Consider the following 17,820-nt stretch of genomic DNA (forward strand, 5'->3'; position numbering starts at 1 on the left):
GTTCACGGGTCTGTTTATTTTATCCCAATGACTAGTGTGCTGTTGCAGAAGGACTGTGGCTGTGACATTCAAATGGGTGTGGTGGTTGATCATCATATTCTCAGGAGTAGCAGCACTCATCTCATATTTAATAAAAAGATATGCAAAATTAGTTTTATTGTTTGTGAGGTACAGACTGTAGTACAGTATATAGCTGGAATGTCGCTGTTTACTACAGCTGCTAATTTGAAGTAAGTAGAAATACAAGTGCAGCAATAAGCTGCTGAATGAAAGTGATTTAATCAATGTAACCTCGATGTCACTTCTCAAGTTAGAGGCTGCAGGTGTAATACACATGCCAGACTGGCTGCCTTCAGACGGATGACAGATTTTATCAACTGAAGGTGAACATTCTGTTAACACAAGCAGATATTAATAATAGTAAGAATAATCACACTGCTTTACTGCAACTATAATTACATTACACATGTATTTTTCATGCTTATCTAAATGTGTCTACTGGTTTATTTAGCATTATTGTGTAAATGCATTGCATTGGTTTAATTTGCCTGTGCAATTTCCAGATTATCAAATGAGTGACACTGAATACCAAATCATCTCTTGGTATTTTTAGGGTTTGCATTCACCCTCAACTTCTTACACCTCTCTTTTCAACTTTGCTCTAATGACGAAAAATCTTTTCAACTACTAAGAAGAAGTCATGCTGTTTTCACCACTCCTTGCTTGACCATGGGAAAGAGATCTTATTGTGCTTGTCCTGGCCGCTACACCAGTCTGCGGTCAACAGTGTCGGCCATAAGACAGAACGGCTACTATTGATTTTGGATAAATATTCTATGATTTTTGCATGATTGCTTATATTTTACTGTCCTCTCTAACCAATATTATTCACTTTCTTATAAATCAGAGTGCCTTTTCTATCAGCAGCTACACAGTCTTAAGTTACTTACAAAAAATCACATGATAAACACTTACAAATTGATATATTTTGCCACTGCATATTACTTTGCTTGTGTGTGTGTGTGTGTGTGAGTGTGTGCGTGTTAAGCATGCCCATATATATATTATAATAATGTAAATACATGTCTGCTATTACTTTAATTTTACTGTTTGAAAAATGTAAACAAAAGAAATCTGATAGTCAGTGATGAAAAACATTTCAACATATGCAATATAAACAAAAAAACAAAGAAAGAAACTGAGCATCCCCTAATTTAATCATGTCCAGAGTTGAGCCAGTACGACAGATACTTAACAATTTGGTTTTAAATTGAGTGAGAGAGCTTGACTGCATACCTTGCTCCTTAGTGAGTCAGGTGTGTGACACATGCTTTTGTACCAAATGTAACAAAGCATCACGCTGTCTGTTGGCTACTGTTCTGGCTGAACTGTAGAAGTACGCAGCATGAGAAAAGACGTTTGTCTGCTGTTGATGCATGAGAGATTCATATTTAAATTCCGGTTGGGATCCAGAGCTTGCCTACCCGGAAATAATCTCCCCGCTCTATTTATTCAGTCACTGGAGAGTCGGGACTTCAACAGGAATTGAACTGCAGTGTATGGAAAGTTACTTACACAGTCATAGGAATTTCCTTATTCCTCTGGTTCACAATTTTTTGGCCTCCACCTCACTTGATTTAGATATGTGATATGTTAATAAATGTCATAAATGTGGTCTAATGTTTGTGTAAGCTGAATGTACTCAGATGGTCTAGATTACCTATGTTTTAGCAAAGGGGCATATAAACTTTATTTCAGTTATGTTTGAATGAGGAGATACAGTATGAGTTTGTCATTAGTTTGTCATGCATCCAGTCTTTTGTATTTGTGTTCTGGCATTGGAGCTGAAATCTTAGACAACCACCACGCCCGTAGAGTTGACTTTGGAAGGCAACAAGCATTCCTGCTCGACACCACATTAGCCCCTACTTCGTCCCACCTCGGGGTGCCGGGCAGCCGGCCAGGTAGAGGTTGCCATGACTCCTAACACCACCCTGTGCACCAACCCACCTCCCTGTTAGAAGGTGCCAGGTTTTGGAAGACTAGGCTAACGTTTTTTGATTTGGGCAAAGATGGTCAGCAGTTGTAACTTTGTCAGCAAAATACTTAGTGGGAATGCTGCGGCTTTCTGCTTGGAAATCATATGATCTCTCCTGCCAAGATTTTGTAACAGTGCAAGGATAGAAAGACAGAGAGTGGGGAGGAGATTTAAATAAAGCAAATGGTTTTTGTGCAGTCCTTTTGTCTTCGCATTCTTGTTTGTTTTGTAGAAATTGGGCGGACAGCAAATCGCTGAACTGAGCCTGTAATGTCAGTGAGCTCAGCTCTGCGACATCGCTGTGGCCAGGAAGCAGACTGATACGGCAATTCAGCAGGGCTAGTTTGGGAGAGCAGTCTATGACAGAGTTTTAATTGACGTTATTATGGCCTTAATTTCCTATTTAGGAACTATTGAGGCATCACAGACCAAGGCAAAGCAAGTTAAGAATGTAATTAAATATTTTCCCCCGTGTGGATCTGAGGTTGTCAGACCAGTAACTGCAAATTGTGTACCATCATCGCAATGTTCCTCTTTTTCTTTTCTCTCCATCGTACCACTCATTGGTTTCTTCAAGTTGTATCTCACAAAGCACTGTAGCATCTCATCAACAGGTGCAATACTTACATACCATTTTGTCATTTAACAACAACTCTCTCTGTCTTGTTTTAAGAGAGATGATCTAAAAAGCCAGGCAGCGAAACCCAATGAGCAAGACACATCTGCGAAGGGTAAGTTACTTTCATTTTTTGGGAGAAATCTCAACAATGGGTCTGGCAGCAGATTCTCTATATACCACCTATATTAATGCATAGTCCTTTAGCTCCAGAAATTCAATTCACTGCCATGACCTGTATGAACACTGCAAAACGGCTCGGCTGTCGGCTGGTGTTAGGTACACCTCTGTCTGTAAATGGCATCATCTGAGCCACATCACACTTACGTACACGGATAGTTCTTTGTCCCATTGTCTGAGTGCTCCGTGCTACTGTGCCCAGATTTTCTGTAACATTCTTAGTCTTTTATCCATTTTTTTTGTTACTTTGGCCATAACCATTTGGCACAAACCCGTAGATCCGATCTTGTGGCAAATCTGACAGCACAAGCTCGCCTCTGTGGGTCTTTGTCACTGTGGTGTGAACGTCGGCTTTTTACTTTTTGGGGCTTTTTTCCCCAAGGTCAATTCTATAAGGGATATGTATATATGTAATTATATATATATATGTTTCTCTGATGTCCCAGAAATTCACAGCTTGTCCTTTAGTTGCAAAACCCTTAACCTAAAGCTGAAACATGATGATAATGATGGTGATGAAGCTTTGTGTTTAGATATGCAGGAAAATGAGCCATTTGGGCCACAGGATGATATAATTTGTTTAATAAATAGAGAAGAGGAGCCTTAGTAGAAAATGTGTGCATCCGGGTTGAGGTAGTAGGTTGTATGGTTTAGAATTACACCCTGGGAGTTAACTGTACAACCTTCTAGCTTTCCTTGGAGTACACGTATGACATCAATCTGTACAGAAAATTCCTTTGCTTACAGTGCAGCATACAGTACGGACATAGTCAGTTGCATTCCATTTTATAGCGGCTCTACATATTATATATGTTAATATAATATTTGCCCACCTGAGGATCTCATTTCATAACTGACCTTTAGCTATGGTCAGCCATCCTGGCTCTAAATCTTCAATTAGCGTTAGCTTGACATATGCTGTATTTTTTAGACATAATGCATTGTGGTTAGTCGCAGTAACCACACCTCATCGATTGCATAATGGTGTCCCTTTAACTGCAAACCAGATAGAACCAACAAATGAGCAGGCTACTGGCCTCCTCTGCCTGTCCCTATGTTCTGAAATATTTGGTCCTGTTAATGACAAGTCCTTGAATTACGTGATAATGAATAGGCCCAATGACGTGTTCAATTGTTGAAGCAACACCGTGGCACTTCAGAGTTATAATGTTGCAACTATGCTCTATGTATTTTCTTATCTGACATCACCATTGTCTCTTCAAGGTGAAATTTTGTGGTGGAACCTATTTCACACAGAGATGACTTTGCTTTTCAAGCAGTTGCTCCATCTCTACAGCCTGGTATTACATGTCAGCCTGTGTCGTCAGCACGGGCTGCGGCGTCTCCCAAGTCAGTCGCATGTGAGCCGTGTGCCAAAATAATATGATGAACAGATGGTTTGACATAAACAGCATGTATAAAATATAGTAATCATAATAAATCTGACTTTTTCTATTTAACACATCATTCCTGGTGATTGCTGTGCCCTGTGGTTTTACAGCGGAGCCATTTTCACTTTACATTTTGACATTTTTCAGCAGCTGACTCCACCTGGATACATTTCTCAGGGACTCCGAGGCTTGATTATCACACTTACAATTATTTAAGCTGTTTGCCTCAAGCTGCTTCAGTCAACCTCAGCAATATTCCAGGTTTTCCAGCATGGAAAAAGCTGGATGTTTATACGTTGTTTCTGAACCTTGTGATATATTGTCCGCAGTTCCATACAATGAGCATTTGTATTATGAGGTCTAGTTTCAGTTTGAAGCTTGACTCTGTGACACTGAAGTCTCTGTTTACTGTAGACCTGTGTAGTAGGCTGAATGCATCTGACTTCATTTCTGTCTGGCACCAAGCCATGGTTTGTAAAATGACTCCAAAGCACCACACAAGAAAAAAATGGCGTGGCAGCCCAAGGTTTACCACAGTCTGTTACTCTTCAAGACGACTTGATTTGAAATGCTGCTTTGGGAGGGAGCGTTGTTGTAATTTCTGCTGTAGTTCTTTATCATTGTGACAGTGGATTTTCACTCTGATAAATGGCACTGCATTTGCAGTATTTGGGGCCAGGTCTGAGTGGACTACCTCTCTCCAACCGTGGTCATTTATCCAATTTGCTCTTAGGATTCAAGTGGTTGAGACCGCAAATGTGTGTGGTCTTTGATGCTTAGAGTTTTCACTTAATCATACTGAGACAGAAGTTGTTATACTTTGTAAACTGGTAATCATTTACAATAATCGTTCTGGCTGTTTGTTCTTTTGATTCATTTTGGCTTCAGGATTGTATATAAATTAGCTGTATAATAATAAATATCGTATTCATTTCACAGAAATGTAAACCATAGTGCTAAAGCTGTACAAATGATAATAGGTCCCCAAAAAAATTGGGACTAACAGAGGTATTCAATTCATCAAATTCCTCTTGGCCATGTGGACAACCCTGGAAAACCCCTGTGTAGTTATCTCTCCATGCAGATATTGGATGAGATAAATCATTAGATAAATGGATCAGTAATTAAATCTAGAGTGATACCTACATTGAAGGCCAGAGATCCTGTTCAGCTTTGCACCAGAATCACTCCCGTCAAACAGGTTTCTGTGAGGAAATATGATCTTGGTTAATCCCTGGGAACTCAAGAACACCTTTATCTCCTATTTTGTAACCCCAGCGTCAGGAAGATCACGCCTCCACTGCTCTGACCCACTCCCAGAAAATAATTTCTTTAGGCAGGAGGGAACATTGAAATTATATATGTATAATTTCATCCTCCTTGAGGATAGAGACTCGAGATGTGCCTTAATACAGTTTATTTTAATAACAGTAATTTTCTCATGTACACTAACCCCTGAACTCCAATTGTTCCTCCAGATGTGCAGAGGAAAGGGTTGCTGCTGAGAATCCTGCTGCCTCAGCACAACCTCTGTCCAGCTGCCCCAGCAGAACAGCTAAAAGTCATTGGTTCCAGCTGGCCCTTCATTTATGGGATGGTTGAACAAATAAATTATGGGATTAGATAGGGGCGGTTCAGGTCACTGACTTTTTTCCCTTTTTCATTTTGTTATGGGTCTCCACTGCTGTTACACCTCTTTGAGAAGTCAGTTGGCCAGAAGCCTCAAAGTTCTTCAGCTGACTTTCAGAATTAATAAAATAAGGAGTTTTCTGTATTGAACTTGGCCTGCTGCAGTCCAAATTATGTACTGTATATAGCAAAGTGCTTGCAATGCTATTTAGCTGCACAGTGAGTCACTGTCACCTTTACACCTAATTCTGTCAGTGAGAAACAACAAAAGACATTAACATAACACCTTAAATCTCTTTTAGAAATAGTTTTTTACTTTAAAAACTATTACTAAAAACACAAATCCTCAAATCAGTCATTCGAAATGATCTTCTTTGGAGAAGGAGTAAGAAAAGCAGAAACACACACCACCCCCATTGTCAGTATATATTGTACATTGTGTTCCACAGATTACACTTACATTGTTTTGGTGGAGACATGGGTAACACAGGAACTGACACAGTGCACAGCGGCTGTATACTCTGTCTCATCCTCAAGTTTTCAAGAGCCACACTAATCTATCATAGGAAGCGACACTCAGACACAAAATACTGGTAAAATCAGCCAACTGCATCTGTGTCCACTTTGAGAGCAGCGATTGGCTTATTGCTCTTGACGTCACAGACGGGTGGAAACCTTAGTAACAAATCGTCTGAGACCCGAACACTGTCATTTCTCGCCATACCAGTACTTCAGCTCGCCCCCACTCATAAAATCTCACTTCCCTATAAAAGCGAGCCGCCTCAAGCACTTTTTCTTCCTGAGGAAACATATTCCCTTAATGTGGTGGGGTTAATGGCAAATGAATAATCATAACACACCAATGGCAGACAGGGGTTGTCATTGATCTGTCTGGAGTCAGCCCCTCTCCGCCTGCTGCATCAGCCACTCTTCTCCTATTGATATGCTCTTGCCCCTTGACCCCTAGGAGAGATCAATGCCATTGATTGGAGAAGGGCAGGGACAAGGGCAGGATCTGCTGACTGGCCCGACAGCTAGTGTGACAAGACATGATCGTCATTAGTGTCCCGCTGGCTGGCTGGCTGGCTGGCTGGCTGGCTGGCGAGATGCTGTGCATCACATATTTCCTGCGTCCTACTTCCCCCCACCCTTCGTTGTCGTCGTCCTCTGCTCTCCTCCCTTACCCCGCCTACATTTGCGGCTCCATGTTCCCATTCTATGCTGCTTGCACCGACTAAAGATAAGTCCATTGTTTGGATACCTGTCTGAGACTTGCCTGGCATCTGTGGCACAGATATGCATCTCCAGGCTGCGTGAAGATATTTGAGCTTATTGTAGAAAAAGGGAAACAGTGTCATTGCTGCATAATGTCTCTCAGCTCATTCTGCGTCGTACTTAACATTCACAATGGAGGCGGTCCTATTTTGGGGTGCTTTGAAATGCATTTTCCTGCCACAATTCAAAGACAGTGAATTATAATCAACTTCAGCTCTGTCACAACAACTTGGTCATGTATTCTCTGATCAGTGGCAAATCCCACCCTAACAAGATACCTATGTGCCCCGATGGCCGCCACTTCTTTGAAGACGTCGGTCATCGATACACAACAGGCCTGGCTTGTTTATCTGCCTTTGTATGCAGTTTGCTCTTGTGGACCAATTTCATCACACCAGTGGGCTGCAATTCCAGTCTAGACTAGAAACGAAGAGAGCATCGTTTGTGTGTGTGTGTGTGTTTGTGTGTGTGTGTGTGTGTGTGTGTACGAGGAGGGGTGATGGGCGGAATGCGGCGACAGCTCCAGACTCTGCAGTGACATGGCTGTAATGGAGCTGATTGATCACCTATATGGCCGCCTGCCGGCCCTGCTGGCTTTAACATACAGCACATTCCCAACCCCCCGTCTCTGCGTCACCGCCGCCATCACTGAGCCAATCTGCGAAGACCATCCCTCCCCCATAGACTTCAACCTGGCCACGGTTTTGACATTGGCTGCAGGATTTACATCAGCACCTCTCGGGCTCTTGGCTCGCCCGGCTTCTTTATGTTTTTGCGGGACGGAAAGGCAACCACGTGTTCGCCGTCTTTGTTGATGTGACATTTTCCAATTTAGCCTTTTCTGTATTGCGTCTGAGTTAAAAAGCTGCTGTTTTCCATTTGAATTAAAGGGCATAATCAATCAATGATAACATTTGCCGATCTCTTTCCCTGCCCCCTCTGTCAGACAGGGTCATAACCCTAATCTATCCAGGGTGTTGAAACTGATTAAGCTCTGAGATTAGAGCAAGCCATCAAGGGCAGATCCTATTCAGACAGAAGGCGAATGAGAAAAATGTCTCCTTTAAGTTTTTTCTTTATACCGCCCACAGTTGAACTGCTGTTTCATAGCATTCACAACATACACTTTCCATACTACACAAATAAAAGCATTTGTAATATCTAAATATAATAGTAATATTTAATGAATGGATTGTTGCTGTATTCATGTGTTAAACATGAAGTTCTCATAGTGTTATTCCTGCTGGAAATATGAAACATTTACAAGCAAATCGTTTCTATTCATATGAATTCGTTAATTCACTTTAAAATAACTCAAAAACATTTTTCACTTACCCTTTTTTTTCTCAGAAATCTTACAATACAAGTTTAAACAATTTTATTAGAATATTGTAATTGCAGAGATCACATTTAATTTAATAGCTGTCTGTTTAAATATATATGATATGTATTGATCTGGCAGTGCGGCGTGGTGACATATTTCTTTATGTAAAGGCCACTGTGTGTCTCTGTGGTAATAAACTGACAGAGAGGCACATGGGGAATGGATCAGTTTACATATAGATAGTTTAGAGGAAGATATTTTGTGGTCATGGGCAGTACATCTGCAAAAATTTGAAAAAGACTTCCAAGTGATGACACAATATTAGCGAATGCCTCCCCATCAGCAGTCGTGCTCCTTACGCTTCTACTTTGAAGTCACGTCATAATATTGTGACAGTGGCTGTTTGTGGTCCTGCTTGCGGTGACCACATTGCTGTCTGTGTGGGACGATTTGTCTGCGTGTGTGTTAGCTGAGCCGAGCCGAACCGCTGTAGTGTCATACTGTGTCCTGTGTCCTGTCTCTCCATTCATTACCGGTGTCTCCATCTTTTTCCTTTTTTTTTTGTTGGCGGCCCTGTTAGTTTGTTTGTTGTAGCCAGTGCATGACTTTGTTTGTTTGTGTGTCGGCTGTCTGCTCTCAATTTAGTATCAGCAGCGTTAACTGTTGATAAGTGTTTTGTCTGTTTGCATGAAACCGGGCAAGCTGCACCCATGTTACAAGACAGTGGTGTGCTACAGTGCATCTTCCTCCACAGCCAGTTCACGGCAGTGTGTGTGTGTGTGTGTGTGTGTGTGTGTGTGTGTGTGTGTGTGTGTGTGTGTGTGTGTGTGTGTGTGTGTGTGTGTGTGTGTGTGTGTGTGTGTGTGTGTGTGTGTGTGTGTGTGTGTTTGTGTGTGTGTGTGTGTGTGTGTGTGTGTGTGTGTGTGTGTGTCTGTGTGTGTGTGTCTGTGTGTGTGCGACTGGAGAAAAAAAAAGAAGAAATTGATCAGCACAGGGAGGAACGTGTTCACCAGCAAAGGCTGGATGGAGGGTGTGAGCGAGGGAGCGGGAGAGAGAGCGAGGGAGAGGAGGAAGAGCGAGGGCTGTCGCTGCAGACTCCTGCTGCAGTATCTCACTTTGGGCAAGCAGCTGCAGACAGAGAATAACAGAGAAGCGAGACAAGCAGACAGGTACAGACCTGGTGTGGTGGGAGGGGGCTGGGGCTGTGGAGGTAGAGGGCAGTGGACGCTGGAGAGGCAGGGCTTTTGGGGGGTTGAAGGGTCAAATGCGCGGGGGGGGGGGGGGGGGGGGGGTTGTATGTGAAATGGCGGTGGCAGGTGGGGGAAGCAAATGTTTTTGTTTGCTTCTCTGCAACCTATCGTGTTGGACCTGTGACGGCAGAGGAAAGCAGGAACGGTGGAAAAAATAAAGTAGACGGGGTAGATGACAGTGTCACGACATGGCTGATGTCCCAGTGTCTGGAGCAATGAGGAGGGGGAGTAGATGGATTGTACGTCTGTGTGTGTGTGTGGGTGTGGGGGGTGTTAAGATGCTGAGATGGAGCTGACAATGCAAGCGCTGGGATGGAGCGATGGTGTGTGCTGAGGGGTAGGTGTGTGTGTGTGTGAGAGTGTGTGTGTGTTTGTGTTTGTGTAGGTGGTTGTGGAGGGGGATAGGTTGGGGTTTGTCCCACCTCACTGACCTGTGTCTGGCTGCAGCTTCCCTCGGACACCTTGGCTTGAGCTTAGTAACATTCCCCCCCCCCCATCTCTTTCTTTCACCCGCTTTTTTCCCTTCTTCCACCGCTGCCCCTTTTTTTCCCTCTGTTCTTCCTCAGCCTCGGCTCAGAGGCGAATAACAAAAGGCGTAGTCGGTGGCAGACAGACGAGTAAGCGTGCAAGGCAGCGCGTCGGGTGGCACGGAGCATTCATTTCCGGAAGCCTCCACTTTGCCTGGCGTTCCCCAGGGAGAAGGAGACAATCAGAGACATCTATCCAATTTTTTTTTTGTCTGGGGGGGAGGAGTTGTAAGGTGGGTGTTGGGATGGGAGCACGGGGGTGGCGGAGGGGGTGGGGGCAGTCACTGGTGTGTTCGAGAACATGACAGGCAGAAATGACATGGGAATATTTTCAACATTGCGAGGTTAACCTTTACCGTAGTTCAACATTTTATGGTTCAATCTGTGCCCCGAAGTCTCACTGAAGCTTGGTCGCCTTTGACGCTTACAACTTATCACGTGCCCAGCAGAGTTGGGCAGGTGGCTTGTAGCATCCAGCGTCAAGGGTGTTGCAGTCAGTGGTGGAAAGTTTCCGGCAGGTTGGGGTGGGGGGGGGCACAAGTTTTGGGGGAATCATGCAAACCTGTTCCTGTGCTGGAGACGAGCCCGTCTGATTCCGCTTTTTGCTTTTGGAATTGGAATTTTACCTGCCCTCTCATCGGTGCTGGGCAGCTATGGAACAGAACAACGAAGCTCTGTGTGTGCTTTTTGTTTTATTATTATTTATTTATTCATTTCTGACCAATCTGTCAGTGCTCGCCCCTGCGGTGGGAAGCCAGATGCTGAGGCTGATAGGTGTCTCTCTGCCTCCATCAGTCAGTGCGAACGGGGCGGATGGTCTAACAGACGGCGGTCCTGCCATCCTGGACGTGAGAAATGTAGCGTGATGATCAGCCGACGCTCTTTAGGACAAAGAGGCGAGCCCGGCTCCTTGGCTGGGGGGCTTTTCCTTTTCCAGCACAAAGGCTAGTTAGCACAGAGCAGGCAGCGCAGGCTTGTCTGTCTGTCTCATCCCCTGCTCCTGCTTCTGTCTGGACTCTGCGATGAAGATAAATGAAGTCTGGTCCGTCTCCACCGAATTTAACGCTGTGTGCATCTAATTTTCTTCTTTGTCTTCCTTTGTTATCTCTGTTCTCTTTTGATGCTGCTGCTGTCGTCTAGTGTCTTGTGGTATTTAGTGCATGTAAGTGTTCGTCTGAAAATGTTTCTACCTTTGCATGTCTTTGTGTGCACAGGAATCAAGCCGAGCCTTGTGAACAGAATAAGTTCTCTGCAGTGGGAGAAAGGAGGAACCGGGGGACCTTTCCTCCGTCCGAGGCTGGGAGCTTTGTTGTTTTCTGATTGCAGCCCTCCCTTCAGATAGACAGCTTGTGGGTGTGGGTGCCTTTGGACAGAAATTGGCTGCACCTTGAATAGGTGTAGAAATGGGGTACTTTTAAGTAGCAGAAATAAAAAGTTCATGTGTGTGTGTTTGTGTATGTTTCTGTGTGTTTGTGTGTGTGTGTGTGTGTGTGTGTGTTTCTGTGTGTGTGTGTGAGGGCGAGAGGGGGGGAAAGGTGTCAGTGCCACTCTTTGCCCTGCAGCTGCCTGCGGCTCCTCAGTTGACTCTTTCGTACTTCACCTGCTCCCTGAGACCCTAACTTGTGAGCTCTCTTGATAAAAAGTCACGGGTTAGGCTCTTGGGACGCGGGCGGAGGGCACAATCGACTTTCTACCGAATGTCCCCATGGCGCAGTCGGGATGAAGCAGTAACTGATTTACTGCTTCCAAACGTGGCAGGGACGACATAGAGAAAGGAAGACGAAGTTGCTGAGTACAATAAAGACCAAATGTTTGTAAGAGGTTTTGTTCAGTAAGCTCCCGTCACATGATTTATCAACTGTCAACTCAACTACAGCATCGATGAAACTGTATTTGCAGGGAATGTTCATGCCTGGTGCAGCCGGCCAATTTCATTGTTTCCCAAAAAAAAGAATCAGAAGATGCCTCTTGTGATCACAGCAGTGTCACTGGCATAAACCGCAAAAAAACCTGTCATCGCTGCATTGCACTGTCATCCAACACCATCATTTCTCTGTGTGCCAACATCTTTGCTTGAATAGCATACAAGTAACACATGATCTCATTAGAAATGACAGAACACCAACCACTCCAAACCACCACACCCAGACTCTTGTTGATTAACCCCTGTCACCACCACACCACAGCACAGCATCGCCGAGACCCAGCCAATATATCTGATCCACCATTACCAAGACAGTCGCCCTGAACGTGATCACTGCAGCTTCAACCAGACACTCCAGCAGCAGCCTCACACTACCTCAGCTGCTGCTGCTGCTTTCTAAATGTGACACACCAGTTTTTGTGTTCTGTCTGCAGCCCTTCGCTAACTTAAACGCTCGGCAGCAGCTCACTCATTTATTTATTATTTGTTCTTTGTAAAAACACATACATGATCAGAGGGTTCAGTTCAAAACTTCATAAATGTCTGCTCTTCAGCCAAATATTGGTTTGACATTTTTTAACAGTTTTCAAAATCAATATTGGAATATAGTATCCAATAACAAGCATTCATTTTAAACCATTGTATATCCCAGGCCCAAAAGCAATATTTATATGTATGTGTGTATGTGTGTGTGTGTGTGTGTGTGTGTGTGTGTGTGTGTGTGTGTGTGTGTGTGTGTGTGTGTGTGTGTGTGTGTGTGTGTGTGTGTGTTTGTGTTTGTGTGTGTGTCTTAATTAATATCACAATTTTAGAGCAATTGATCGTTTTCTAATTGAATTAATTGAATACATTTTCACTGTGACTTGGATGATTCAAATTAATAAAAATAATATTTCAATTCTCAGTAAACAGAGGGTTATATCTCCTGTGCCTGAAGTTGCTGAGAAAAGAGGAAACATATCTTACAATCAATGAGCACCGTTTTACAATGTTTAATCAGTGTCCACAGGAATTTTGACGCTTTCCTAATTTGATCATTTCTGTCAGAATTTGCCATTTTCATGAGATGTCACAACCAAATTAGTTCATGGTTTGATTTGATATTTAAAGCGAAGACGTTGCACGACTCAGACTAACATTGTAATGCAGCATCACGGCACAATTTAAGATTGAACATTGAATAGAAAATGAAAACACTGGACTTGTCTCTTAAGAACTGACTATGGACGTGTGCAATTATAATAAATTAGGCCTGTGAAAAAAAAAAAGGTCTTTTCCTTTGTGATATTGAAAGGTATGAATTCATTCACCATTTCAGCTTGACCTGGTTTTTAAACTTTCAGTTTTACCCACGGCAGCATGCTTTTCTGAAAACCTAATTTCTGCTAAATTACCCATATTAGGAATGCAGTGGAAAACAATTGATTTTCTCTCTAGTACCCTCGTCTCCATCTTTCTCCCAGTCGCCCTCTCTCCCTAATTATGTTTTTTTTCCTCCTCGTCTCCCCATTTGGTTTCACAGTGAACAATACCGATGCCAACTAATCAATCTGTGCCTATGCCACAGAGCCCCCAGCAACAGCTGAAGGAGTGCCATGCCCCATGAATACCAAACAGCCAGGCACAGTGCGACAAGTGCTGAACAGTCAGACGCAGCACAGCCAGAGCAGAGCTGGTGCCCACAAAACAGCCAGACAGTTTTATTAGGGTCTGTCTGACACGCAGCAAAGTCTGGCAGCACCCAAGCCCACTGATGAAATCCTCACTGCTCCCCAAACAGTAACAAAGCAGCATGCTCGGAGCGATCCGCCAAGGATCCAATAAACATCACCCCGTAAAAATCAGCTCCCGGCTACTTTTTAACTCCACAGAATGAGGAATGCAAACTTTGTTCAAAGTCAAACTAGTTCTCAATGAGCAACTGTTAAATGATCTCTGTTGTGCGTTCTAAACATTACAGTGCATCTGATAGTGAGGCTAAAAAAAGAGAGAAATCTGGTTTAGAGAAAAGCTGCAAAAGCCTTTTCTGTAAAAGCTTATTTTTATTGACTAGTCTAATTATCACTGACCTTTTGGATATAATTTATTTAAAACATGTTTTTGCTAAGATCACGCTTTTTTATTTGCGATAAGTTGATAATTAATATTTCCAGAAGAAACGTTAAATGAGAAACCTTCTTATGAATGTCAATCGGCTGTGAATTACTGAAGTTGAAATATGAAATATATATATATTTTTATAAAGAATATATATAAGCTATATAAGGGCAGTGTTTTTATGATTCTTAAAATGCCCAGTTTAACTTTTTATCTTTTTATAAAAAGAGATACATTTTATCATTAATGTGGAAGATGTTGTCAAGGTCAACGGCAGAATGCATTTATGTACCGTGTGTAAGAATGACCCGACCATTCGTGTATTGTCACTACAATAAGAATTATATTAATTCAATTCAGACACAACAAATTTATATGATTGAGTTCATGAAATCATCATAAAACTGATGAAAAAATGTCCATCTTTTGCTTCATTTTATAATGAATGCAGTGCCTCAGCAAAACGCCGAACATTAATATGATGCACATTTTTATCAACACTAAATAGAAAGCATTCAGGATGTGGCTTCTGTACTCAGCTGGTCTTCAAGTTACTGCGGCAAAGATGGATTCAGACCTTGAATAGGTGTAGATAAACCAAAGGCTCCAGCTGATGGACCCGAGTGTGTGCGAGAGATTACACTCCATTGTTCAGGGGTGGTTGTGTAACACGCCGCGCCACCACATCGCTCCCCGATAAAAGTAATAAGAACAGATTAACATTTATGCGCCACGCTTGGATTTGGGCTGGAGCTGACATGGAAATCAGATGGATTTAGTGAATAAGAGGGCTTGTTTTTTTCCCTTTTCTTTGGCATTGATTGTCAGGTTTTGTTGTCCGGTGAAGCAGCTCAGTGTTCAGAGGATCTCTTATCGCAGCAGGGTGGGGGGGAAAAAGTGCAGGCGTGTGTGTGTGTGAGAGGTGGGAGCGTCAGGTAGCCTGATAGCGGAGCAGCTCGGAATAGAGGGGGTACGGAGGCGGGGGGTGGCGTCTGAGTTTCCAGACACTGCGGCAGGAGGCCAGACAGTCACCTGAACACACACACACACACACACTCTCTCACATTAAAGTGTGCCAACGTCACATCACACATGCACTGTTAAAAAATAAGCAAACACCCACTTTATACACACAGCCCCCTCCTTTGAATTCTGCACTAAAGCCAATTCAATTTAGTTTTTAATTCAATCAAGGGTATAAATCGCGTTGCCACTTGTAATGTAATTATCCCTGTGCATCGAAAGCACAAAAGTTTCTCTATTATTCTCAGGGCGACAGAGATGAGAGATAAACTCCATTAACTTTTTCAGATTACAGTAAGTGCTGTGGGAGGTGGGGGTGTCTGCTGAAAGGACGGCCGAGCTGCTCTGACACCCGGGGATGTTCGCAGTGGGCCTGTGGGCACAGAGCCGGAGTCTGGAAAGTGAGGCTGATGATTGAAAACCAAACAACAGTGCTCACAGGGAGCAGACTGGCGCTCTGACAGGCCAGAGGTCTCAGCACAGCCAACTGGAATGCTCTCAGACCCAGTTTGTTGTGTGTGAATGTGTGTGTTCGGAGTAAAGGTCCACAGTGTTTAAGGGGAGTGTCTCCCCTCGGGCCCCCCCCCCCCCCCCCCCCCCCCCCCCCCCCCGGCCCTGCTCCCTCCCCGGGTCCCGTATTATCCCCCGTCTCTTTCTGATCTGTGATTCACTTCGGAGGCGTTGCCGGGGAAACCTGGTATCTGGCGAGCAGCTTGATGGAGTTATTGAACTGTAACTGGCTGGGGTAATTATGCTCTGTCTATCCAGCCACTGGACAGCCAACCTGCAACCTATAGCTGGCCCCACATTGTCGCCGCAAGAAAAAGCTTTTAACCCATTGGCCACCAGACTGTGTTTTTTGGCAGAGATGTCCAATCAGAGGTCACGCTTTGGGCCACTCTGTGACTCTGCCTTTTATACGCCACTGCTGCATTAGTGCCACCGTTTCAAATGAGTTGACTTCAGGTAAACACACACACACACACACACACACACACACAAATGTTCAAAGATCCTTGCCTCATACCGATTTGCTTTGTGTCCCTGCTGAAACAGGTCATACCCACAAATTCCTTGTGTGTTCTCAAGTGCATCCACTCAGCTTGTGCGCAGATGGACACTTGGATAATCAGAAGGGATCAGAGTGATTTCACCTTTGATATTTTTACCAGCGTTGACGTTTCATATCTACTGCTACATTTTATTTCAGGTCTTTCCATCCTTTTGGAGCAGTGGAATCCCTCTGAAATAGAAGGTAGTTGTATTTGCCCACATTTGTGCTAAATTGCTATCATTATCTCTTTTTGTCTAGGAGCCCCGGCAGTTGTCTCTCTTTCCCTGCGCTCAGAGGTAAGACGAATCCTGAATCACAGAAAAAAAGATCCCAAACCTTAGTTACCATTTTACCTGCAGACAATAGAAGGGGGCGGTGTTGGGGTCTTTGACTGCCTTGTTTTGCTTGTGCACCAGCACCAGACGAGTGAGTCAGTAAAAGTGTCAGACTGCCGTAACAGACGGCGTGCGCAAGATAATTAGCCCGGAGTCATCTGGAAGCAGCGCAGCTCTGCCCAGGTGCCCACTGTGCACAGAAAGAGACCAGATGACCTTTTAGTCAGCTCCATCCCACTGCAGTCACTTAAAACAGTGATGGATGTTTCCCCTAACACCCTGCTCCCCACCAGCCCTCGTTCCCCCTCTCCACCCTCCCTCCTTCTCATCTCACCATTTTCCCCTCCTTTCCTCTTCTCTGCGCTGCTCCAACACCACCTCTGCCTTATTTGTCCCCTCACCGCTCCTTGTTTTTCCACTGTCCTATTTATTGCCTCCCATTCTCTCTGTTCTTTTTCAGAGTGATGAGGAGGAAGAGGAAGAAGAAGGTTAGAGCGGTGGGGGGGGGGGGGGGGTTCTAATGTGAAGTGGAGGAGGTGTTCCTGCGCAGAGCAGCGAGCAGCATCAAGCCACCCACCCCCCCCCCTCCCTGCAGCGCCTCATTAGCATGCTGCAGCTGTTGCTCAGGTGACATGGCCGCTGGAGCCGGTCCCGACTGCAGGAGGATCAGCAGCATGGCGGGGAGCGGGATAGCAGGTAAGGACAGTGAGAGCAGGAGGGAGAAGAGGGCGAGAGATGGGAGATGGGACATTACACACTTACACACTTACGCACTGTTGTGATTCATACACACATATATGTTCATGTTCAAGTTCAGCCTCCCTCTCAGAGCCAAACAGTGAAGGACAGTGTGCGTTTAATCTAATTAAAGTATCACTACGGGCAGAGATGGGGTACTTGAGTTATTGTAGTAATAATATGGCTTGTGTAGTTTTATCTGTGTTAATAAAACCGCATTTTACATGGCGAAGTCTGAAAATTGCATTACACTTCATTATTACCTGCATTTTGTGTCTCCATAGAAAATGTTATATTTGCGGATGCCAAAGTTTCTACGTTTTATATTTGTATAGATGGATTTCAATAAATGCCTCTGTTGAAAATGTTGTGTGTGTTTGGTTATTTTGAAATGTAATGTTTTATTTAATCTACGTAAA

The 17,820-nt window shown here is 43.9% G+C and overlaps 1 long non-coding RNA gene across 1 annotated transcript in view; it reads left to right on the forward strand.

Annotated features, from left to right (window-relative positions):
* The window catches only part of LOC128456917 (uncharacterized), a 46,416-nt gene extending 29,243 nt beyond the window's left edge, over positions 1-17,173 (forward strand). The window contains exons 2-4 of the long non-coding RNA XR_008341894.1: positions 2,712-2,769; positions 16,587-16,624; positions 17,124-17,173. This is a non-coding gene — a long non-coding RNA (uncharacterized LOC128456917). The remainder of the gene's footprint in view (positions 1-2,711; positions 2,770-16,586; positions 16,625-17,123) is intronic.
* The last annotated feature ends 647 nt before the right edge of the window (positions 17,174-17,820 follow it).

This window comes from Pleuronectes platessa, chromosome 15, assembly GCF_947347685.1.
Source record: "Pleuronectes platessa chromosome 15, fPlePla1.1, whole genome shotgun sequence".
NCBI classification, from domain to species: Eukaryota; Metazoa; Chordata; class Actinopteri; order Pleuronectiformes; family Pleuronectidae; genus Pleuronectes; species Pleuronectes platessa.